Raw genomic sequence first — 25,987 nt, forward strand, 5'->3', positions numbered from 1 at the left:
ACAGAGAGAGACAGAGAGAGAGAGAGAGACAGAACACAATGGATATATGGATATCTATCTATCTATCTGCAAGAATCAACCACACGCAAAGAACAGCACTGAGAGAAGAAAAAGAAAATGTCCTAAGGACATCTTCAATGCTTTATACCCATTCTATTTCTTAAAAGACTTTAATATAAAGCCTATAAAACTGGATGACCTAATTTTTGATTCAGTAATTAGACAGCAGAATAAACATAATGTCTAGATATCCTCCTGATCTGAACAGTTCTAAGCTATCCTTGTGACCTATCTGCCTACCCTGTCAGGTAGTAAATGATACTGTTGTCCCTAGACTGTGTCTTCATGAAATGCTTTGGTGAAGAATGGTCCTGTGTCAAATATTTTTGCAAAATATTCATAGCACACCTGGCTCCAGCCTTGCTAATTGATAATGTGAGGCAAAGGCTCTGAGAATATTGTAGTCAAGAAATGTCTATGACTTTGTTTAATATTTATCAATCCTATTTGGCCATGGAACTCTTTTCCTATCAATTATTCCTATCAACTATTGAAATTTTTCAGAACACAGCTTAAGGAAAAGCAGTCCTAAACTCCACTTTTCTATTTCTGTCTCAATCTCCCATCCTTGGCATACCTCCACTTACTCTACTTTCCCCCATTCTTTGTCCACTGTCCTACAAGAACATTCCCATTTTATGGGTTAACTTTTAAGTTCCTATCATGTTAAAGCAGTAGTAAGGGATTGCTATGCCCAAGAAAAGCACTAAGCAAGGATTCTAAAATGAGTTGGCTGTCTGGGGGTTGGCAGTAATGGTGGGGGAGATATAAGGAAAGGGTATAGAAGGGTGAATAAATATTATGTACTCTTGTACAAAAATGGAAAAAAATGAGACCTGTTGAAACTATTCTAAGAATGGAGGGAGGAGTAAAGGAGAGTGATGGAAGGGGTGAATTCTAAGATATATTGTAAGCACTTTTGTAAATGTCACAATGTACCCCTGGTACAACAATAATATGATAATAGAAAGGAAGACAGACAAAAGAAAGAAAAAGATCCAAATTAAAAGGGAAATGTCTTCAATACTAAAGTGGACAATTTGCAATTAAATTAAAATGTTAAAAAAATAAAATGAATTGAATCCCAGTTTCACTGGCTGCATGACCTTAAATAAATAGCTTTCAATTCTGTGAACATCAGTTTCCTCACCTATAACCTCAGTGGTCTGATTTCTGTTGTGTCTATATAAGTATTGCAACAAGGATCAGCAGAAATAACAGATGGGAATCCATGTCACTCACACTAAAGGTTAATATAAATGTAAAAAATTACGATGATGACAATGACAATGAAACTAAGCCTCATTCCTTAAGTAATGTTTTACATTAGTGTCAAAATTCTCAAGGGAGGGAGTAAACTGGTCAGATTAGGTTTAATCTGCTAATCAAGCATTGAGAAATAGGACTGAAAGATCAAAAACTGAAATTAGCCAGTTGCAAAAGAAAAGAAGGAGGGGAATTCTAAACTCACACCCTACCTAAAGAAGCAGAGCTTTTATATAATTTCAGTAAGCAATCTCCCATGAATGCGAGACTGGGGTAAATGGTACCAGGGCTATAAATGGTATTTGTGGCTGAAATGGAAGCTTGTGTGGCCAGCACAAGCTGGCTTGAGGCCAGGTCCTCTAAGAAAAAGTCTTTTGTGAGACATGGCAGAGATTTTCCCTTTCACTCCAGAAGGAAGAAAGCAGATAGAACTGAATGTCAACAATTAGAGGTCAACAACTTAGAAGTGAACCACAGAAATGCTAGTTTTTCACTGATGGATTTATAACAGTGTGTCCTTCTTGTCTGTCATGCTAGTGGCCAGAAAAACACTTGTTATGCTTTTTTCTTTCTTTTTTTTTTTTTTTTTGTGGTACTGGGGACCAAATGCAGGGCCTTGTGCATGCTAGGCAAACACTTAACCACTGAGCTACATCCCCAGACCAAGTGTAATTCAGGCTAGTCTCAAACTCATGATGCTCTTTGCCTCATTGATTACCAGTGTGCACCACCACAATTGGCACCGTTGCACATTTTAATAGGGGCCTTCTGAACACATGTCATTGTAACCCAAAGAAGTGATGTCCATTATGGGGAGATTTAGAGACCACAGCAGGCCAGAAACCAAACGTGACATTGACTCTTTAAGGCTGCACCCTTCTGACCATTTCAGGCTCCTAGTCCACCTGCCAAGTGGGCTGGGAGCCAAAGTATTTCTTAACTTTGCATTTATTTCAGGGTGTTAATCTCACAGGCAACCAACCAACTCCTATTTAATAAATTCCAACTCTTATGTCTGCCCCTTGGGCTGCCTTGAGCTCTTGGAGGCTAAGCATACATGTGCCTGCCCCTGTCGTTTCCTGCCTGGGGAGAGTGTTGACACAGGACTGCCAGGACATCATGCAGCTGTCATCAGCCCCAGGCCACAGATGGCACCTCAATTATGCATCCTCTTCCCAAGGCGCTTGCCACAGCCCCATAAGCATGAGCAATCTACCTGCCTCTGTGTCTCATTTTGGCACGGAGGCCTGCCAGGAGGACAGGGTGGTCAGGTGGACTCAAGATTCAACAGCCTTTCATTCCACTGCCAAGCAGGAAGCAGCAGACTTTCCTTACCCCTTCTTCAGCCCTACTTCTAATCACTAACCACCAAGGTAATGGGAAAGTGCTTGAATTACAAAGATTCCCATTTATTACTCTGGCTGCCCCTCCACAAAGCTCTCTTTTCCCCTTTGACAAGAACAGATCACTATTGACACATTTAGAAGGCCCTGGGCCCCTCTCAATTATTGGCCTAATCTCTGCCTGCTCTGAAAGCAGAATTCTTTTCTCACTAGATTTTTTACAAAGTTAAGAGGCTAGCCTTTGCTTTATTCATTGGAATGACTTCATGAGCTAATGTATTCTCCTGTCAGTATATTTCATAGGTTCAGCAACATCTGCAGGATGTGGAAAGAACAGAAACAAACCAGATGTTTCCAAAAGGTAGCTCCACTAAGCCTCCTTAACAGACTTATTGTAGTATCCATCCGCATTTTATTGTACCTCTTCTATATTTATATGCTGCTAACTTTGCCTGTAGAAATCCAAACCAGTGGATCTGAGTTCCTTCTAAACAGATTTGCAATCTTTAAAAAAAAAAAAATTGACATATATCCTCCATTAAATCCAAATTTCCTTTATCAAATTTTAGAGGGGAAAAATAGATTAAGGAAATGTAGATATTTATCTCAGCCTTCAACATTTACACTCATTTAGTTAATTAGCACTTAATTACACTGTCAAAAGGGAAATTTTTACCACGGACAGAGCAGGTCCCCACCCCTCAGGCCCTTGCTTCTTTAGAGAGGCAGACCTTTGCTCTGAGCCAACTCGTTCCTGCACAAAACATTTGTAATGATTACTTGACAAGAAGTGCAGATTCAAAATTGCGCAACGGAGAGCCATCATTCACCAGAGCCCCGCTGGAGCTCCCAAGCTGGAGCAACAGTGCCCCCAAAAGCAAGCGGCCAGAAGCACCCTGTAAGCAAACCCCGAGCTGCCCAAACTTCTATTTTTTGCTTTATAAGCCAAGGAGCTATTTTAAGAGCACTGGCTGAAAAGCAGGCTCTATTACAACCAGACAAGCATTCCAACCTAGCTGGGAAGCCTCGGCTGGAAACAGGGAACATTTCCACCTATTTTTCACGCAGATGCCAGGAATTCTCTAAGGAAGAGATGGCAGTTGGAGAGCAGAAGAGACATGGTAGAAAACTGGAAAACTTTAGAAGTTTGCCAAACTTGGGAAGAACAAAGTGTAACTAGATTAATGCATAAAGCTTATTAACCAAAATGCAACTGAATAGAGTCTTTTGTCATCGTAGTTTCTCCATCTTTTAACAAATGGCAATATTTTTTGGTCTTACAGGTTTCTTGCCAAGTATTAGACCTCATTAAAGCTGTTGGAAAATATAGTATTCTAATTAGTTTAATTACAATATGATGAATTATCAACACAATTTTTTAAAAAACAATATACAATTAGCTCTTTTTTTTTTTAAGTCAAAGACTGTTTTCCAAAACAGGAAATGAAGCATAACACTCTTAATTTCATCATAAGGGCAAACTCTCAGACATCCCCATGAAGTGGTATAATGAGCATGTATTGAAACTAACAGTCTACACTCCTCCAGCGACTCCCTTTGTGTATTGACTAGATGGTCTTTTGGCTCCAGGAATGGAAACTGCATTAAACTGGAGGCTGACCTGAATTTTCTCTGTTAAGTTCTAAGTCCTGTTTTCTATTTTCTCTTTATCCTAGGATAGGGTTGCCCTATAAAAGATGAAATATTACATTCTTAAAAGACAATGAACTGATGATGTCATATCAGCATGCTTGGATTTTTATACTCCTCTTGAGGGTATTATTGCAAGGGGAAAAATAATGTGGTGTTGGAAATAAGGAATGTAAACCAGGAAGTCTGAAGTCCAAGCTTTTGAAATTAAAACACATAATCAGCTACATAATCCCAAGCACCTCTAAGAAGGCAACATACTAACTACCTCAGAGGTAGGAAAAGTATACAAATAATATTTTAAAAGCCCCTTTCCAACTTCTCTCCCCCCCCAAGAAAAAGCCATACTGAGAACCCCACCCATGTACTCTTATTAGAATGGCTAGAATTAAAAAGGATATTAATATAGTAAGTAGGGGAAGAAATCAGAATTCTCTTGCATTTTTAAACTGAGTGTGAATTGGTACAACCACTTTGGAAATCTGTTTCGTAGTATCTACGAAATATATAAACTCCAAGACCTGGAAAATCTACTCTTGATTAGATATCCAAATGAAGTGAGCATATATGTCCATCAAAAGGCATGTTGAAGGATGCTTATAGCAACTTTATTCACAATAGTCTGAGATTGGAAATAACTCTAAGGTCCATCAACAGTAGGATGAAAAAATTGTGACATGTCCATACAGCAGAATATTAAATTGCAATACTCCCAAACAAAACAGATATATCATATTTTATTTATATTTTATTCAAAAGTAGCCCAAACTAATTTGTACTGATAAAAGGCATCTTCATAGTGGTGAAGGTAATGACTGGGCAGGACATGAGAGAGCCTCCTGAAGTGCATTGGGATTGTCCTGTATCTTAATCCAGGTGGTGGTTACATAGATGTCTATCTACACAAAAGTACATGCAACTGGACAGTAAAGACTGTAAATTTTATACACAATGTACCCCAATAAAAATGAATCTCTCCCTATGAGCAAGAATCTTCTGCTTCAACTGTGTATCTCCAATGCCATTTCCTTGCATTAAGCCTTCAAGGACTTCCTCTTCCTCTGAGAAGGATCTGAAAGCCCTTTACTTGGCCTACGAAGGTCATGTATGTTCTGAGCTTTACCTGCCTCAGCAAATCCAATTCTCAGTACTTCTGCCTCACTACCTCTACAGACTATCCTCAGTCACAATATTTTTCTCCTTCAATACATCTGTCTCATTTTAACAAGGTCCTTGGCCCTTGATCTTTAACCTACACACAATATTCTTCTCCCACATTTTCCCATGACTGCTCTCAATGCACCATCAGACACCACAAATGCCATATCCTCAGAGAAGCTTGCCAACAACCTCAGGTAAATTAACATCCTTCTCTCACCACCATCTCTGTCTAGTCTACCACCTTACCTATCCCTTTTGATTTTATACCTATCTAATTTACCAATCTCTAAAATTACCTGTTTGTTTGTTTACTTTTGGTACCCTCCACTAAAATTCATGTTACTCAAACAAGTGGACAAAGACTGCCTGGCTCACTACTGTATCTCCAGTGCCTAGGATAGGATCTGGCATCTGGTACACAATAGATATTTCCTTAATGACAAACAAAATAATGACTCAATAAGGATAAATTACTGCCCTCAAAAGCTAATGGATATGGGAAAATTAATAAGGAATTTTCAAACCTTCCCAAGAGCAGTGGTTTGTATTATATAATGGATTAAATGTACACTGGTCTCCCTTGAAATGTTAGTATGAAAGATAATATGAATCAAATGTCAGAAATTTGCATTATTGTCTCTGTCAAGATACAAATTCAAAGAATACATACCATATGGAGAAGTGAGAAGCTTTCACAAAAAATAACAGAAACCTGTGGAAAGACATTTTTTTACTCATTCGTTTTAATAATTTTAGTTATATAAATCTAATTACATTGCTTAATTTTGAAAGGCAAAATGCTATATCACCCCTATCTCCTTTCACCAAGCCAGTCATAACATTAAAAACAAAAAATGCACAAAATTAATTTTCAAGCTATGAATGTTTCCAAATAAATGATTTGACTCTTTTTTCAGAGTAGGAACCATGTGATTGGATTGAGTGTGTTGTCCAGGAATTGTGAAGCACATACATGTGCATGTGTACGTGCCTGGGTGTCTGTGTGTGTCTGTGTGTGTACAGGCAGAGTGTGATGAATAGCACACAAGTCCAATGACTCATAGGTTAAAAGGATGTAGAGCCCCAGACAAGCTCAGACTACCAGGAGTGGGATGCGAGCAGAAATGAAGAGGAAGTATGCTGACGCTAACTGTCCCTCACTTGAACACAGCCTGGAGTCTGACCTGAAAAAAAGAAATAGGACTTGATTCAGTTGTTATTTTTTTCAGAAATGAATCATTTATTCTTACTTCACAGCTGGAAACACATGGAAAGAAGTGAATGTTTTGCTCAGTTGGAAGCAATTTGCTATGGAACTCATAAAAATTGTGGATTTCAGACCTCCATTTTTTAAGGTTGGGACCTAAGATTAGCAATGGTCACATTTAAGTGATAGAATCAACTTGTGGGATTCCAGTGGATTCCTCAGTGTACTGTCTTCCTAAACTCCATAACTGTGGCAAAATGGAGGTTGTCCTCATAGGATTAATCTTATGAGTCACTCCATTGGGTTGACTTTTGATGCCTGGAGTCTTTTACATTTTTTCAGAAGAATCTCAATGGTTAGGGCTACTGTTTGTATAACATCAGTATGTTCTCACAAGGCTCAAGAAAGTTCTAGCTATCGTAGATCACAGTATATAGATCACAGTAAGTACATTTTTACTTAAAGAAGAAGGTAAAGGAAGAGAGAAGGCAAAAGATGGAAAGAGAAGGGAAGATATCTTTCATTTATATGAAATGGTAAGAAAATTTCAAAAACTCAAAAATTTCAAATTTGGCTTTCACTGTTTGTCTTAGGCTTGTGTCTACACAAGACTGGCCATGAACCTTGCTACTTCTAACTTTTACTTAAAGTGATAGCTATGGTGCATGTAATGAATGACATCAATTCTCTCATCTTAATCAATAGCTCACAATGATGATAAACTGGACCATCTGAAGGTTGTCAGTTAAAGGTTTTGCACTACCCTTCAATCAATCTAGCTGCCCAACTCCACCTACGGCTACCTTTTTAAACACAGCTCTACATGGTTTATTTACTAAAAAGCAGTCCTGACTTACTTATTATTCCCTGAAAATCTATGTGAACCCCCACCCCCAGGCTTCTGCTAATCAGTCTCTTCCACATAATGGCCCTTCCCCCTCCCTGTCAAAGCACACTCCTTTGAGTCTACACTCCCTACCTCCTGTTGTGGTTTATTTATGTTTTGTAGTTCAGGTCTCCTGATAATAAATGCTGTCACCCTTTTTATGTCTGAATCTTTATTTAGTTTTCATTTTGAAAGGTATTTTCACTAAGAATAGACTTTTAGATTTTGTTATTTTAGAATTTTAAAGACACCATTTCACTATCTTCTTGCTTGCATTATTTCTAGTGAGAAATCTGTCATCATCTTTATCTTTGCCCCTCTCTAGGTAATACAGTTTTTTTCTATGACTGCTTTTAATATTTCCTCTATTGATTGAGTTTCTTGGGTCCAGGGATTTATAATTCTCATCAAATTCTAAATTTTTAAGTCATTATTTCTTCAAATTTTTTTTTAATGTCCCATCTCACTCCCATGTTGAGGACGCCAATACATATACATGAGGCCAGTTTGAACTGTTTTGCAGTCCACTGATAATCTATCTCTTCCTTTTCTTTTTTGGAGTCTTTTTTCTGTTTCCATTTGGCTAATTTCTATTGTTATATCTTCACATTCAATAGTCTACATCTGCAAGGTCTGTTATGCTGTTAATCCCATCAAATGTGCTTTCTGTCTCAGACATTATAATTCTTTTTTTTCTGACATTATAACTCTTACCTTTAAAAGTTTGATTTAATCTTCTCTGATGTCTCAGACTAGTATGTTTAGCTTTTCCTCTAGCTTCTTGATCATGTGGAATACAGTTACAACTGTTTTTGGTGTCTTTGTTTTCTAATTCCAATATCATTATTAGTCCTGGGTTGATTTTGATTAATTGCTTTCACCTGGTATAGGACATATATTACTGTTTCTTTGCATGCATAAATCATTTTTGATTGGATGTCAAGTATTGAGAATTTCACTTGGTTGGGTGTTGGCTGCTCTTTAATTCTTAAAAATATTCTTGAACTTTGTTCTGAGATTCAGTTAAGTTACTTGGAAAGTTTGATTCATTAGTGGCTCGCATTTAAGTTTTGCTCAGTAGATTTAGGTCTAGAGCTGTTTATTCCTCACTACTGAAGCAAGAGTCTTCTAAAGAATCTATCTAATGTCTCATGAATTGTGACGTTTTCCCATCTGGCTAGTGAGAGCAGGCACTGTTCCATACTTTGTGTCGGTGCCAGGTATTGCTCCCTCTAGTCTTTTCTTCTTCCTGGGTAGTTTATTCACACACATGTGCTAATCAGTATTCAAATGAATATTCAAGGGAGACCTTCTGCTGATCTCTAGAATTCTTTCAACATTTTCCTCTCTGACACTCTGCTCTGTGACTTCTAGCTGCCTTGGTCTCTCCAGATTCTCATCTCCATCTCTTCATCCAGAAGTCTTCTTTCCCTGTGTCACTGCCTAGAAATTTTCTTGAGGTGTGAGCTGTAGCATCACAGGACTCAGTTCATTTGTTCATCTTTCAGGGATCACTGTCTTTTGATACGTCTTGTCCAGTGCCTCAAAAGTTGGTTTGCTTTTTTTAAAAAAATGTTTTTGGGAGAAAGTATGTTGGGTCCACTTTAATCCATTTTGGTTGGAAGTAGAAGTCCCATGGTGCATATGGTCACTTCCTCATTAAGCTCATGATGGGGGAGCAGTTATAACAGATAATGAAATGGTAACCATGTAGAAAACATAGGGGGAAAAATCAGAGAAAGAAGAATGTACAATGAATTCCCACACCCTAGTTACGCTAGAGTTGATTGTTAAGAAATGGAAAAGAAAATCATCTCTATCTTATTGGAAATATACAGAATAGGCCATGCTAACTGAAATTCTTTTCTATTTTGGTGAGAACTAAGGCAGAGTTCAGTAAGGTAAAGACAAAGATAACCCCCAATCCAAGCCTCTTATCTCATTAAGTGATGTGACCCTCTCCACAAAGGAGGGCTATCAGCAAACACAATGGTTCGTGTGCACATCACAGGATGTCCTCATTATACCACAAAGATAGAGTAGAGACCAAGCAATCACAGGGTAACACAGAAAATTATTTTATAAGCCGACTTTTACAAATTGATTTCAAAACTGGGGAGCAATTACCATTAAGCAAAATAATTTGCTGTCCCAAAGAGGATAGGGCAAGGCAGTAGGTCCAAAGATAACCTAAGCCATCATTAGAGAAATCCAGTTATTTAGTCAATTTTACTTATTTACAGGACTAAAGATTAATGAGTTCAGATACTCACTCAGACAGTAATTAGGTTTCAAAAACCTACTATAACACAATCAATCATGGCTCTTGAACATAATGGCATTAGGGCAGAGCCCTCTTTCAGCTCCAGTTATTAGCAAGTGATCAGTGAACACTGGGCTTAAGCTGAGAGGCCACCCCAGTGCCCTGCAATAAAGTGAAAGAAAACTCTTGGAAAATAAGAGTATACTTTTGATCCTTTGTCCTTTGCCCGGATATTCTAAGATATAATGTTCAGTATGTAAGAATCTGTAACACAATTTCAAAATTGGTGGCATTTTAAAATGTGGTTAGTGACACGCTTTCAAAATATCTTTACTTGAGAATCCAACTAGTTATACTCCTTTGAGTCTAGTCTCTGAGGGCTATATCACTTTTTAAAAATTTACTCTCCCATGACTTTAAAAATAAAGATAACCCAGGGTTTTTGTAAATATACTGCGACCTCATGGCACCAAAAAAAAAAAAAGGCAGGCAAAAAGGCACAGAAATTTTAGACAAAGAAGTTTCCATTGTCTGGTCTTAGCAAACAATAACTTCTCTTGTTATTAAAAAAGAAAATTAGGTAAAGGTATAAATCCTAGATTCATTGGATCTAGGATGGAGAAGATACAGGAAAGAGAAAAATGCATTTAGAATGATATTAGATTTAAAGAACAGTTGTGAAGATAATGGAACATTGCCGTTACACACATTACCCTGTTCCCCTAATGTTAACACCTTGCACTACCATGATACATTTCCAAATCTGCGAAATTAACATTGGTGGGATCTGCCAGGTTCTTCCCATTCTCTATTGTTTGGAGGCAACTCATTGTGCTAAATTCCCATTCATGAGGGATGGAGAGACTTAAATTGGATGGAACATATGTACTGATATTATTTGGGCTTCCTCTGTAAGGAGGATTTGCTCTTTCTCTCCCATTTTTATTTATCAACTCATTTGTTCATTTATTTCTAACAAATATTTTCTCCAAGCTGCTTTTCTCTATATATTGAGTTTACATCAAAGTATACAGCAAGTACAATAGCTCACTCTGTGTTGCAGAAACACACCAGACCTCCCTGGAAGAAACATATGCTTGTCTTTTAGAAAGCCATTGTAGTTTGTTGAATTTGTAGTTTTATCCATCACATTTTTCCTTGAGTTTTTTTTTTTAATGGGAATCTTATTTCTGTGTGGCTGGTTACATAGATTCCATGCACTTCTTTTAAGAGTGTCAAGACTTTCTTTGATGCAGTTCATTTTCTTCTATAGATTGTGCAGGATACAGAATTAATCTGACTATATAAACATTAGCTATGTATTCACAAGTATTTAAGAACTGGTTGAAAAATAAAAATATAATATTAGCATCACTCAATCCAGCAGTTGTTTGGCTTCCATAACAGCAAACAAAGGGGTTTGACTGACTTTCTTTAAACTGATCTTGTTTCTTTCTGTCGCTATTTGAACCCATGTGAGAGTCCTTGGAAAAAAATGAAGACTTTATATCTTTTCTCATCCATGGCCTCTTCCCCAAGGGGAAAAGAAAAAGAACTCCCTTAAACTTTTTAATTCAGTTCTGAAATAGGTAACCTCAAAAGATCATCAGGACTTCCATTTGATATTTGATTTATCTGAGGCCCAATCAACTGGCTGCTTGAATGAGCTGGGCCAGATTTCTTGTGCCCTGTGCCAAGCTTCCTGTGAGTCATTAGTCTAGCAGTGGTTCTCACCAGCTTTTCCAGGGGAGAGCAACTTGAAACCCATGGGACCTCCTGCATTCTAACTCTAAGAAACAGTTCTGTCAACAAGGCACTGATTTCAAGTATGGGTAAAAGTATACCATTGGTGTGTCACCCTGCATGAATATTGCTGATGCTAATGTACTATAAGCCAAGCTTCCCTCCTGCCAACAATAAGAATGATGCAGAACCTCAAGGAAGCAGGGAAGAATGTTGTCCCTGTAGAATCCGTATTAAGCCCTTGGCACTGAACCAAACCTGTTCAGTTTAAAAAGGAGGCAGAGCTCTTTATTCTTATCCCTGCCCCCCTCACTCCAGTGTTCCTCTTGTCAAAAAAACTTCTTGTTTTTTCCTTTCCAATCTCATTCATCTTTCAAGGTCAAAAACATTCTATCACCTTTCAAATTTTTCTGTATCTTGTAGATTTCCATTCTTCAGAAGCTTTGACTATCCAAACATATAAAGTCTTATTGCATTTGCTATTTCTAATATGTTCTTGCTCATTCCAGTCTAGCTTTCAAGCAGTTTGAGGTTAAAAAAAGTCTTCCATATTTCTCAGTCAGTTTTGCTAAAATGTAAACATCATGAAGACACTTAAGATTTGTTTTTTGAAAGTTGGTTGTGTTTAACAAACCAGGAAGTTAGTATGAGCTCCATAGATATTTGTTGAATGGGAAGGGGAAAAAAAATAAAGTCTCCTCACAGTGCCTGATCTATCACCTGCATTCAGTTGTCATATTGACTGCTGGATCACCCATGGCTATTCTCAAGGGGATTAAGATCTACCCTAGTCCTAAAGTAACCATGTTCAGTATACTTCTATTAATGGGTAACTAAAAATGTTCTATTGTATATTTACAGAGCCCTTCTCTCCCTTCACCAAAGTTCTTTATCTCATTGACTGAATAATTCTATGTTATAGGATTAATGACTGATTCCTTAGTATCTACGCTGGGAGAAAATAATTGAACCAATTCTCAACAGTTTCAATCTATTGGTACCAACATCTGCAAGCAATAGTCCTGAAAGGGCTAACAGAATAAGAGAGGTTACTTTTATACCCATTCATATTCATTCTAGAAATGTGAAGTCATAACAAAAAATCAGAAGTCTTACTTAAGTTCATTTTTTTGTTTTCTGAAATTAAAACTTAAGCATTTGCTTTACACAAGCTTTTTTTTTTGTCTCTTGCTCCAAACTGTAACATTTACCTGGCCATAAGCAACTTGGGGTTGAGCTAACTTGCTTAAGGTATACTCAAACCCTATTTGGGCCTTTGCCTCTCCAGATGAACCAAGCAAGAGCATTCGAAATTCTTCATATATTTAAATAGGTTTAAACCATATGCTGATAATTTAACAAGATGGCTTTAATGTATAATAGAACTATGAAGACATATATAGTCTGCAGTATCCAGGAGAGATTGGTTTCAGGATTGTAGGTAGATACCCAAATCCATGGATACTCAAGTTTCTTATATAAAATAGTGTAGTATTTTCATGTAACCTATATACATCCTCCTATGAGTATCACATAGAGATATGAATCATCTTCAAGTTTCTTATAATACTTAACACATTGTAAATACTATGTAAATATTTGTTATACTGTATTTAGGGAATAATGACAAGAAAAAGTGTCTGCACACATTCAACATAGATGCAACTTTTTTTTCTGAATATTTTTGGCCTGAAGTTTGTTCAATCTGCAGGCATGAAAACTGCTACTTATGGGGCTGGAGCATGGCTCCAGCCTGCCTAATAAGTAAGCAGAGTGCTTGCTTAGCAAGTACAAGACCCTGAGTTCAAGCTCCAGTATCACAAAAAAAAGAAAGAAAACTGCTAATACAAAGGGCTCTATTAGATATTGCTACACACAAGTGAAAAAAATCACTTAAAGATTTTCCAGATTTTTAACAATATAATTCTCTCAATCCCTCCAAGTGAGTGGAGTTTCTGTACAAAAAGAAAAACAAAAAAATTTATTAAGTCATATAATATTTGGTATGGTCAAAAAACTGCATTCAAGTTAGAGTCTCAAAGGCAATTTGGACAGTTCATCCTTATGGTTTTGGGCATGCATGTTTGTGCATATATATTTATAAACGTATATATACCTATAAACACACCATTACATTCCCTTATGTAAGATGATTCATTGGTTGACTCTTTCATTTATACTTCTTCACTTCTTTTTAGCTTTCCCTTTCCTATCCTGTCTCTGTCCACCTCCCTTGTTTCCTTGTCCCCCAACCTTGCCCCACTTCTATATTTTATGAATCTAGGACTTCAGTTTTTATCTATTTTCCTAATTTCATGACAAGTGAATTAGATAGCAAGACATCCTCAAATCTCCAATTTACATCCATGTGCCTCCTGTGGGGAGAATCTCACAAGTTTATCTGTTAGAACAGTAACTGAACTTGGGGAGATGAGAGCCAGAGTTTCATTCCAATGTATAATAGTGATCAGATCACCAGGATCAGTCTTCTCCCACTACTAGAGTCAAGAGGATCAGCCAACAGGAATGGCAGATCCCTGAAAGGCAAACAACCTTTACCAACAGCCTTTTCCATATACTACAGGGTGCCTCGATATTTCACATTTAAAATTCCTCCCTGTTCCCATATCGATAAACTCAATTCCAAGGTTAGGTATGTTTCATTTTTGGAAAAAAATCAATCCCCACCCCAATCACAGCGGACACCATGTCTGCTCACAAAGACAACCAGTTGGGTGGGGATCCCATGTTCAGATTCCTCTCTGATGAAACTGGAAAGTCTTCCCAGACACAGCCTGTGGGCTGAAGCTTGATGTCAGTCTTTAATGTTTGGAGTTTCTTACATGCTGTCCCCTGCTCTGTGCCAGCCTGTTTGGTGACAGGTACCCAGAGAGAGGAAGGACAAAAAAAAATGGAAAAGAACCAAGTCAGACCATTCATTTTTAAGGTGTAAAAGACAAACTTCAGGCAACCAAATCCACAACTAGACTGAGTCTCTATACTGGTTTGAGCTATTACTCAATATTCTAGGCTTTAATATTTTAAGAAAAGTTTATTATGACAAGTCAATGACAGCACTTTTAGTAGGTCAATAAATCATGGACATATCATATCACAGAGATGACAGCTATGCAAAGCATCACAGGAAACCTGATATTATTCCATCAAAATAGCAACCAAAGCCTCTTGGCACTTACTGCAATTTTAAGTCAAGGTTTAAAAATATGTTATTATTAATATTACTGAATGGGAAATTTTCTTGGGTAGGAGACTGAGAAATGAAACAATTTGTTTGTTTAGTTCAATGTCTGGTGTGAGCTGGGATAAAGTATTACATGGGGAAGGGGCTGCAAATGTGGCTGCTTTATTGATGTTCTGGTTTTGGTTTATAATTTGCTAATATTAGGATAAGGGAGGAAAAAAATCCAAACCAGATGAAGGACAGGATAAAAAGATTGTTGAGTGCTTTCTTTTATGGCCTCTTTCCAAGCATATGGAAAGAGAAGAGATGTTAATTTTTTAATAAGGTTTGGGGCATGGTAGAGTAGGAATTGGAGGCTGACCCAGCCTTGTTTTGTTACTTTCATAGTGGAAACTTCGAAGCAGCTGTCAGAGCTGGGGTGACAGATGTTAGCAGTGAAGGGTGCAAAGGCAACAACTTACTCCTCCTTCCAAACTGTGAAAGTTATCCTGTGCCAACATTTTTTCTGTTCGTTTAGCAGAGAGGGCAGAAGAATGGCAGGATTAACAAAGAATAATAAACCCTGATATTTGAACAGTACTTTCTAGTTTACAAGTGCCTTCACATATTTTATCTCACGTGATCTTCAAATCAGCTTTCTACAATAAGCAGTCAAGGCTCTGCTGTAGCTCTGTTGGTATAAGATGGTGAAGCCTCTGGGAGGTAAAGTAATTTGTCTCCAAACCTATGTGACCTTCTATGGTGGAAACAGGACGATAACCTGCTCTCTCCTGATCAGTTCAGAGCTCTCCCCACTGTATGTGTTTATCCCAGTTGTTATCCTCTTTGGGTTTCTTTTCCTCCTCCTACTTCCACTGATATTAGCAAATTATAAAACATTACCAGACTACCTATATAAAAAGTCACATTTGCAGCCACTTTCTTACTTAATTCTTTATGCTCTTTTACACTCAGGTTTGCAAAGAATTCTTTCACGTTTTAGTACCTCACCCAAGACTATGTTCATCTCATGGGTCTGTTTCTTTTTACCTCTCAATACTGGAATTCAAGAGTTTGGTGGCCATGGTGCATTTAGGCTGTGATTTTTGCAGGGAGAAGGTTGCCCTTCATGTTTTTCCCTCCTTGTCTTGGCCTCCGAGCTGGCTCCTTTCCTCTAATTTTAGACAACAGAAGAGAATATTTCACATGAGGGAGGGACTGGTGTTCAGAACAATATTTGGCAAGGGCAAAGGAGCTATTGCCTTCCCCTTGGCTCCTGGAAGATATTAATAAAGTGTTTGAGGATAATAGCCTTATCAACCAAAATTGCTGTAATGCTTTCCAAATTAAGGTAGGCTTTTGGAATCTGTGACTTTTGAACAGAGATGAAGAGTTATAGCTAAAATACAGTTAGCATACCAATAAACAATTGGACAATCCTCCCCAAAATCAAAGTAAAGTAAATCAAGCTATTAGTCCTCCAATTTATTCATTCTCCAGGGTGCTTCTTGTGACTCTTTTGCCCTCCCAAACTGCTCTGGAAAGTCATTTTGCATAATAATACAAACTTACATTAGCAAACCTACATTAGCCTCAAGCCACCTTCCCACCCTCACCCCTACCCCGGAGGTGCTCACAGTTAAAGCCCACAGTGTTCTCTGCTCTCACGCTCTGAATTGTTCCTCCTCGCACCAGGAAAGTATCTTTTACTTTGATTTCCTTTTGTGGGCTCATCTTGGAGAAAAACCTGAAATGGATTCGGCATATAACTGTCAACAGTAGAGCTTGCCAAATCTGTGTCTGAACAGAAATAAACGCAAGTTGGCAGAGAAGCGAGGAGCACAGCCATATGATTTCATCACAGCATGATCCTCCCAAGAGATCCATACAACAGCCAGCTCTTGGTGAGGACTGAAGGACCCTGAGAGAAAGAGGCATAAGAATGGACTAGACACTCACAAGGCACAAGTGGTTTAAAAATAAACAAAGACAGACCACCTGACACCAGCCCTGCACCACCCATCATCTGTGGATGGGCGGCTGTATACAGGACACCCAAATTCAGGTGCCGGCTCCACATCTTTATTCACCACATCGGCTGTGTGCTTCATTTTACTTGACTGTTTCTCTGTATGCAGATATGTGAAATGAAAATGGAAATATCCACTTTAGACTGTTGCTGATGATTTCCTAGGATTAGAGTATCGGGGTGTGGTCCACAGCATGATAGGAAGAAGGACATCTCTAATGCTAACAGATGAGGGTTTGCCTTTGACTTCCTAGTTATGTGACTGGTTAGTTACATAAGCTCTCCCAGCTCAGCCTTCTCAAAAGGGGATAATAATACCATCTTCATGGGAACAGGTATGCAGATTAAAGAAGATCACGGGCATAAAACCAATTAGCATAATGCCTAGCTTAAATTGCTCAATAAATGGTTACAGAAGACACACACTCACACATATTGTATATTTTATATTTTTCTGAGCTCTAAATAAGACTGAATATGAAAGAGCTCAGAATAATACAAAATAACTTACGATCTTAGAATTGTCTATGAAAGTATGTGTTATACTTAATAATATTTGCATTTTGCAAGTACAACCACCTGTTTAAGTATTTTGGTTTTTGAGGATGTTCAATACTTTTGATGTCATCTGAGTGGACTGTATCCTCGGAAAATTTTGCAAGGACATGGGATGAGGCAAAGTGACGATATGGCCAGGCTTATCTCTATCTTGAGGAAGGTTTTGGAATAATGAATGAAGAATGAATGAATGAGTGATTGAGTTGTAGAGTTTAGCTGGGTAGCCCACACAATATACATTGGCAAATGTATATCAGAGCCTCTGTCTTGTTCCAGATCAGTTCCATGACATCTCTGGAAGAACAATGAGTTTATCCACATTGACACATTGACTCTAGATGACAGCCATAACTACTTCTGCTATGGCTTCGCATAGGAATGGCTGTGTTTAGGACAATGCTAAGATTGCCTTTGTAAGCGGTATAAAAAGTAGCATACACACACTCACACAAAGCTTCAGAAACAGAATCTACTGAAATAAAATGGGCCTTTTTATTTTCATTTGAGTTTTTATTTATCAATTAAAGTGAGGAAAGGAGTAAAGTCAATGCTTCTTTAAGAAAATTTCTTTATCACATGAACTGAGGAAAACAAACTGATTTGGAACTCCATTGGCTTCCTTGACAAAAAAGATGGGGCAAGCATGGGAGCAGGGGTGAAGGAGAAATCTTAGGACAAATTCTGTAATGTTATTAAAATTTTAAGTATCAATGAACAGAAGAAAGAGTTTAGAAGCAGAAAGTGGATTTTCATGAAAATATGCACACCCTGGAGATTTTAACATCTTGGGCTCACCCAAGCTGTGCTGTAGAAGTGAAAACTTGTGAGGAACAAAACATTGGAGATTTTTATTGCAGACATAAGTTATCCCATATGGTTGGAAAGTGATTTCTTACACGATGGATAGGAAGTTGAATTAACTTGGCTGTTTTCTACAAGGAGAAAGAAAGAAGAGATGGGTGGGCCTGATTTCTGTGTCATAACTGGGCCTGAGGTAGGGGCAGCAGCAAATCATCCAAGTCAGAAGAGTCTTGGGTGGTTGAAAAATTATGGCAAGAGTGACAATGGAAAAAAGCAATAAGATTGAAAGGAGAAGCAAAAATAGAAAAGTAAGATAAGTGATTACCAGCCAATAGGAAATGTATGGTAATAAATACTAAATGCATAGGACAGGAATAAAAGGAGGGGAGAGGAAGTTGTGGCAGAAAGATCAGTCAGAGGCAAGGAAGGCATACACAGGCAAGGTATAAAATATCAGATAGAGGAGGCCTCAGCTTTATAGAGAAAAATCAAGAGAGTATAAAAAATGATAAGACAAGGAAAGGTGGAGAATGAACACAAGATAAATTACATAAGAGGTTGAAATAAATAAGACTTTTTAAGTACATAAGGAACAAGAGGTCAGAGAAATGGCAAAGGAAATTTATTGTCAGAAGACTCAAAAGAAAAAAAAAATTAAATGAATTCTCTGCCTGAGTGTTCACAGAGGATAGGGTTCGTGGGAGGGGAGATGCCAGAAACAGGCATAAATTTCAAGAAGGAGGAAGGGGAAGGACAAATGCTAAGGAAATCAAGACCAATAGATCCAGCCATCAAGACACTGCAGTGTCCTTAAGCTTCAGAAAACTCTGGGGAAGGAAGGCAGAAATGGCATCTATTCCAGAGCCTGAAGGGATCTTAAGAAACTTCTCACAGGCCTTTTGCAAAACTGCAAAGGGAGAGGCAAGCACTGTCCTGCGGAGTAACAGGATATCAGTTGGGGATGAGGATAACCATGAGATCTAACTGCAGTGGGGAGACGACACCCAGCTCATTCCTCATGACTGGCATTTTCCCTTTGACAAGCAGCTGTCAGTAAGAGCCATGTGTCAGTAATAAAATGGCTGGCATTTGTACTCTGGCAAAGGCCAGTTGTTCTCATCCTGGCCTTTAGCTATGGCTCCAAAGTGGCTAAGTGATCACAGTGCCTTTTGACCCTCAAGCTCTGGGAGGTCTTCTCTGACACGATTCCAGGGAAGAAAAATCACCAAGACAAGCAGGGGGAAAAGGAAGGAAGTTTCTCTATGACTTGAATTTGTATGCTAGCCTCACTTCTTGTTCACATTTTTTTATTCTGAGTCCCTTATGTCTCACTTTTTAATTTATTTTTTTAAATTTCACTGTATTGTAAACACCTTTGCAAGCTGCTTACATACATTTTATAAACAGCTAAGAGAGGAAAAAGACTAGAAGGCAGAAGAGGAAAAAAGAGGAGAGAGTCAAAGACAAGGAAAAAAGGGAGAAGGGAGAAATTGTTAGCTAATTTCTCACAGTGTGGGGAGGGAGTAGTGATGGTGATGCTGCAAGGCCAAGAAAAAAACCAAATATACTCATCTGAATAAGGAAGAAAAATGAGTTAGAAATGAAGGAGAAAAACACCCAAGAATGGGAGAAAGTATTTAATAAGAAATTGAAAGATGAAAGAATAAACACAATTATAAGAAGTAAGGAAAAGGTTTGAAGTACAGAGTTAAAAAGGTAGCACCTAGGGAGAGGGAGGAAAAACTCTGAGGGAAAGAAGGCCTATGCTACTTCAGAAATGGAAGACTGAAAGTGTAAAACCAGAGAGAATAAAGCAAATCAGTAGCATATCTACTCTTGGCTTTGAAGAGATCCTGGGAAACAAGAAACCAAGCTGGTAAGAGAAAAGAGAGATGGCAGGAAACCAAAATAGCAAGAAGGAGGAAGAGAAAATTTTAATTTAAAGAATTTAGCATCACTGAAGATGTCTTATAGTGAATTGGATCACCGCATTGAGACCATAAACATCAAAAGAAGCTCTTTGGGGTGGAATTCCCATACGCACATATGCCACACACCCCACATCACACACACACACACACACACTCCTATCAAAATAAACCTAAAATTTAGGCTCCTTTTGGGGAATAAAGCCCTGGTCCTAAAGTTTGGATCTGAATGTCTTCTAAACATCTATTGTGTTAGAGGTCTAGGTCCCATCTTGGTGGAACTTTTAAGAGGTGGAGTCTAGTGGGAGTTCTTCCAGACATTGGGGATGACACAAGGAGTAGTGGGACCCAACTTCTTCCTCTCTCTTTTGCACTTGGTCATGAGATGAACAAGCTTCTTTTTTCACATACTTCTGCCATGACGAACTGCCTCAACACAGGCCCCAAAAAACAAAGAGGTCAACTAATCATAAACTGACTCTTTCAAAATTGTAAGCCAAAATAAAGCTTCTCCTTTCAAGAATTGTTTGTCTCCAGTATTTGTTACAGTGACAGAACACTGACTAAGACAATGGGAGCCTTATGAAATTTGCTAGTGAAAGATACATTGCTCTAATATTCTAGCCATTTGACACCATAAACTTAATAGCTAAAACTAAAAATTTTAAACAGGAATGATTATAATTTCATACACAAAGAAGTGAGAATGGCTTTAAAAGATATTTTATTTTCTAACTTGCTCAAAAATTCTTTGCTTATTCTAACAAGTTCTCCAATAAGAAAGTAATTCATAATTCCTTAAAAGAAGCCAGTCATTTGACTTCCTGAAATTTTGAGGTTGACAATAAGAGATCACTTAGATGACTCAGGTCATTTTCCCATTAGACAATAGTAATTGCATGAAATGTTAGAACATAAGCATATCTTTCATGTCAAATGGATCAATTAATAGCTAAAAAGTTATGTTTTTCCCTCTCCTCTAGGTACTCTTATTCATTATATACTTCTCAGCCACAAATATCTGAACCTACTACTACTTTATTTTATATACTTCTCAGCCACAAATATCTGAACCTACTACTACTTTATTGTTTGTTTGGGGTTTTTTTGGGAGGTGTTGTTTGTTTTTGAGATAGGGTTTCACTGTGTAGACCAAGCTAACTCAGAACTTGCTATGTTGCCTACGCTGGCCTTGAACTTACAACCCTCCTGCTTCAAACTCCTGAGTAACATATGCCACACCTAGTACTACTTTATTTTAAAATATTTAATGTGAAGCAAAGACAAAGGGGTTTTTATTCCTATTTTTAGTTATGGAAATGGATTCATGAAGAAGGAAAAAGGTGAGACCAGTGTCAACTAAATAAGAGTAAGAAAAAGGTTTATCTCAAATGTAAAAAGCTTATGAAAATAATTGAAGTCCTGTAATAATATCCCTAAGATATCTTCCCTCATTCCTGCTCTGTCTGTACCCCAGTGCACATAAGTATGCTTATGCAGGGGATGAGCAATCCATGGTGACATCCAGCCATGGATGCTTTGCTTACTTGTGTTTTGGATAGCTTGGCTAGATAAGCACTTTCTTTTTTTCTTTTTGAGCTATAGGTTGGCCTTAAATTCTCCTGCCTCAGGCTTCTGAGTGCTGCACTACCAAGCACAACTTTAAATTTTTAAAATTTTAGTTCACTAGCCAACATTCAAAATCTCTCTTTTGAAAAATCAGGACTTCTGACAATAGTTGAGCTCTGGTCAACTATTGTCATTGCTGAGTAGGTTGCCTACTGGAGACTGAACACTACTCTCCAGTTCAATCCAGTCCCCACCCAGGTTACCTTCTACTCTCACACCCTTTTTTGGTAACCTCTTTGGGCCATAGATGCTTGAGTTTTCAAGGTCTACCTTGAAGAAAACTTAGGATTCCAGAGTACATTGGGCAGTCTTCTAAAATGAGGCCAGCATTTTGATCTTCTCTAAGAAGGCTGAGAGAGCTGGGTCAGGTCAAAATGACCCCACCATGCATAGTATTCAGTATAGATGTACAAACAATAACCACAGAACCACATGGCGAGGCCTATAAGGCCTCACTTTAAATTATAGAACAAAGTAAACCTCTGGTTTTTGACATTCCTTGACAAATCAGATTAGAAATTGCATTACCCTTTAAAAAAAACTTAACTATGTATGTTTTTATCATTTTACTGTGATTTTTCTATATTATACTATCTTAAGCTTAATGTTGATAATCTTACTAATAATTATAATTATATCGTGGAATATTTGCTTTCTAATGTCTTCTTTCAAAAACTCGATATATATTTTATTATGACTTTAACAAAGATTATATGAATAAACTGATTTGTTATTATGCTGGCATTTTTCAACATTTACCTTGAAAAATAACACTAGGTCTTTTGAATGTAATGTCCTGAAATTTCTTGGAGTAATTTGATGATTTATTTTAAATATTATCAACCAGAAGGATGATATACCATACTGAAACTCCTGACTCACTTCATTACAAGAAGTCTCCTTCTGTACCCAAGGGGAAATGACAGATGAAGCAACTAGGCCCTGAACCATGGCAACCTTATTACCAGCAAGGCAAGCACTAGTTAGAAAAGGACACATGCTGGAGTCCCAGGATCTACCAGCCAAAAATAGCACAAGGCACCGGGAAATGACTACTCTTTAGCTTGTAAAGGTGAGATACCAAATTCAGTATAACCACATAGCTCTCAGATAGTATAGATTTTTTTTTACTCTGGTTTAAAGGAATATTTTATAGGTTTTTTGGGTTTTTAATAACAAGGCTGGGAACCAGAGTGGGTCATAACTTGCTTACAAACATAACTTTCCCAATCCACTGTCACCACAAACACACATATCCCAAACTGGATTGCTACATAGGCCCCATGATCTTCAGGGCCCAGAACAAATGAAAATATGGAGCCCCATGTTAAAAATTACTAAAAACTTCAATATGATGATAGTGGAACATTAAGACAAATGAGGAGCCCTTCCTTGTTTGGCACCAGGCGGAATGGCACGTGGCCCATGAAGCCCACCATCACTACCAGAAAGAACTTTGAAGGTTGTTAAACATTATTTCTTTCTTTCAGAAATATAGAAGCATTTAGCCTTTGTCTCTATATGCTCAGATCTGACTGCAGGTCAGAGAGCATCCATACTCAGGAACAGAGCATAAGAATATAAAAGAGAATTAACTTCCTTCCCAGTACCTTTGCAGTGCTTCCCTCCACCCTCCTTATTTTCATAGACCTTTTACCTCCCTCCTTAGACTAGAGGAGTTGCTCGGGCATTAACTTAGGTGGTATGCACAGTAAGAAACTGATTAAATATATGCTCCCTTACCTCAGGACAAATTGTTTAAATAAAAAACAATTAGTCCTTTTCTTTGAGGAGAACGCCAAGGAGAAGGAAAAAGAAAGTGAATTTCCTACTGAAATTTATGGAACAGTTCTTCTACAAGAGCTCTTTGCACACACAAAAGCAAAAGCACTAGACTTCAACGTGTCAGCAGGACAGAGAGAATACATCAGGTTAGACACAGAAGGCCACAGCCCTGGTAACAACTGGGAAAGTACAAAGAATTTTTAGAATAGCTCTTCACGTATTTTGTGGGCATCATTTTGGGAGATGTAGGCTTTGGCATAAAACTCTGCAGCTTCAGCTGCTGGCAGAGTCTTGGAAGAGTTGGATTCTTTCTTAGTCCTACAGTAATTTGCTTTTTGTAAAAACATTCTAGTCATCCCTAGGACTTGGCACACTCAATCACTTATTGGTTCTGAGAAATTGGTACAACAGGATTTCAGGTACAAGCAGGTTTCTCAGTGTTGTTATCTAGGGTTGCTTTGTTGGCAATAGCTTCAGAATTCAGAAGGTCAGGCTCTGCTGCTAATAAACTGCCAAACACAGCTTCTCAGCTTCATCAACTAATATTATGAGGAAATACAATTAGATCAGAAGTCAACTGACTCCCTTTAATAAGGGCACAGGGATAAGGGGGTGGAGAGGTGAATAGGTAAGATCTGAGTCATACCCCAGCTTCAACCAGAGCAGCCTCTAATTTTCTGTTCACTGGCTGATACCCCACAGTGGAGCAGAGATGTGAAAAGCATGTCTCTGGAGGACAGCCTCATAACATCTGGTTCCGGTAGCACTGATACCAGCTGCCAGACTCCAATCTCAGTTCTACTTAGCTGTGGGACCTGTGCCTTGATTACCTTGCTGGAAAATGACAACAATGACACCGTCTACCTCCTAGGGCTTTATGAAGACTGAGTAAAGTAATACAACAGTGACCTGCCTTCCTTGGTTTTGCATTCCGTGGCTTTAGTTATCTATGATCAACTGTAGTACAAAAATATTACATGGAAGATTCCGAAAATAAACAACGTGTGTTTTAAATTGCATGCCATTCTGAGTTGTGTAACGAAATATATTGCCATCCTTCTCTATTCTGCCCAGGATGGGAGTCTTCCCATTGTCTAGTGTATCCACACTGTATAAGCTACCCATCGATTAGCCACTTAGTAGTGTCTCAATTATCTTACTGTCATGGTATTCCAGGGCTTGTGTTCAGTAACCCTTATTTTACTTAATATTGGCCCAAAGTGCAAGAGTAGTGTTGCTCGCAATTTGGATATGCCAAAGAGAAGCCAGAAAATGTTTTCTTTAAGTGAAAAGGTAAAAATAGTCAACTTAATAAGGAAAGAAAAATTGCACAGAGAGGCTGCTAAGTTCTACAGTAAGTATGAAACTTCTATCTGTGAAAGTGTGAAGAAGGAAAAAGACATTCGTAATAGTTTTGCTGATGCATCTCAAACAGCATTTATAGCCTCAGTGGGTGATAAGTGCTTAGTTAGGATAGAAAAAGGATTAAATTTATGAGGGGAAGACATGAACAGAAAACATGTCTGACTGATGGCACCAGAAAGCAGTGAATCAATACAGACAGAGAGAGAGCACATGACAATTTTCATTACACTACATTGTCATAATTGTTCTATTTTATTATTAGATGTTAATCTCTTTCTGTGCCTAAATTATAAGTTAAACTTTATCATGGTGTATATGGTAAATGTTTTCTGTCTAGTAAAAAGCATACCACATATCAGGTTCAGTACTATCCAAATTTTCAGGCATCTACAGGGGTCTTGAATGTATCCCCCAGGATAAGGGGGACAACTGTAAATGTAAAATATTAGTTCAATTTCTAGTTTACAATATGAACTAAATAAATGTTAATGATAAAAATAATTTTTAACAAAGTATTCCCTGGCAACTAAGGCTGAAAAACATTGGACTCAAATCCCTAAAGAGCCCTCTAAAGCTAGAAGTCTGAGTTTTCCTTCATTTCTTCCCTTGCTTTCTTTATCCTTCCCCTCTCTTGCCACAAAGCCTCTGTCCTTAGAGTTGAACAAAGGTCAAACAGGAATCTTCCTTTGGCCATGGGTGGTGGGGATGGTGTATCAACCAATTTAAGTGTTCCTGGAGATGCTGCCTGGAAGCTTGGTGTCATGGGATTTTGCCTGGCCTGTTTTAGTGGGTGTGACTGGGCCCTCCCTCCTCACCACCCCATTCGTGAGAGGAGTCCTGATAGCCTATGCATGCCATATGGGCAAGGTCACAGTCTCTAATTACCACTGCCAACAGCAAATGCTATCACAAAGAAAAAAACCTAGGGCAAAGTAGAAGCAATAGCTAACTAAGGTCTTGCAGAATACATATAATTTATGTCCACTTCGTGGTGCTGATGCACAAATGACCTCTCAGCTGGCAGTTACGTCCTCAGATTTTTCCCTCCACCTGCTTAGTGAGAAAATAGCCATCGATGACAGGAGCCTGGGATAAATCTGTCAGCGCGACTTACAGGACAAAATCTCCTGAG

At 38.1% G+C, this 25,987-nt stretch overlaps 2 long non-coding RNA genes across 9 annotated transcripts in view; both read right to left on the reverse strand.

Annotated features, from left to right (window-relative positions):
* LOC141414829 (uncharacterized) overlaps positions 1 to 25,987 on the reverse strand; it is a 211,076-nt gene that overhangs the window by 159,869 nt on the left and 25,220 nt on the right. For 2 of the 8 annotated variants that reach the window (XR_012439720.1, XR_012439721.1), the window contains exon 3: positions 6,151 to 6,192. The exons of the other annotated variants lie outside the window; for them this stretch is intronic. This is a non-coding gene — a long non-coding RNA (uncharacterized lncRNA). The remainder of the gene's footprint in view (positions 1 to 6,150; positions 6,193 to 25,987) is intronic. 8 annotated transcript variants of the gene reach the window in all.
* Positions 13,201 to 16,548, reverse strand: LOC141414828 (uncharacterized). The gene is made up of 3 exons (XR_012439716.1): positions 16,398 to 16,548; positions 15,811 to 15,934; positions 13,201 to 14,447 (listed from the first exon to the last, which is right to left on the reverse strand). It is a non-coding gene; the product is annotated as an uncharacterized lncRNA (long non-coding RNA).

Source organism: Castor canadensis, chromosome 12 (genome assembly GCF_047511655.1).
Source record: "Castor canadensis chromosome 12, mCasCan1.hap1v2, whole genome shotgun sequence".
NCBI lineage: Eukaryota > Metazoa > Chordata > Mammalia > Rodentia > Castoridae > Castor > Castor canadensis.